Source organism: Adiantum capillus-veneris, chromosome 3 (assembly GCF_014529385.1).
Source record: "Adiantum capillus-veneris isolate H3 chromosome 3, ASM1452938v2, whole genome shotgun sequence".
Classification (NCBI taxonomy): domain Eukaryota; kingdom Viridiplantae; phylum Streptophyta; class Polypodiopsida; order Polypodiales; family Pteridaceae; genus Adiantum; species Adiantum capillus-veneris.
Window position 1 is genome coordinate 19818624 of NC_140933.1, and position 474 is coordinate 19819097.

Below are 474 nucleotides of genomic sequence, written 5' to 3' on the forward strand. Positions count from 1 at the left end.
GGAGGAAAAAAGTGGAGAGTGCTCAGAGATAGTAAAAAAGGATTATGTTGTGGAGAGAAGAAAGAGAGGGAGTTTATCTCAATCTCCTTTGAATTAAAAATGTTGATCATGAGAGCTTTAGAGAGAGAAATGTTGCTGCACACAAAGGTAATGGAGTTTTCCATTGCTCTTACCTACAGCTTGAGTGAGAGAAGCATGAGAGAGAGAGAGAGAGAGAGAGAGACATTAAAGGAAGAGAGTGGGAGAGAGAGTAGATTTGTAACCTCGGAGGATCTGCACTTTCTGTACTATGTAGGCAGCATAGAATGTCCTCTTGATGATTGGGAGGTGGAAGTGACAAGAGAGAAAGGGGGGGGAAAGAGAAAGAGCTAGCTCACGTTTTAGAGAGAGAATGCAGTGAGACAAGAGGTTGCACAAAACATTGAATTCATGAGAATCAAGAATGGTACACAAATGCAACAAAGATGTAGTTGT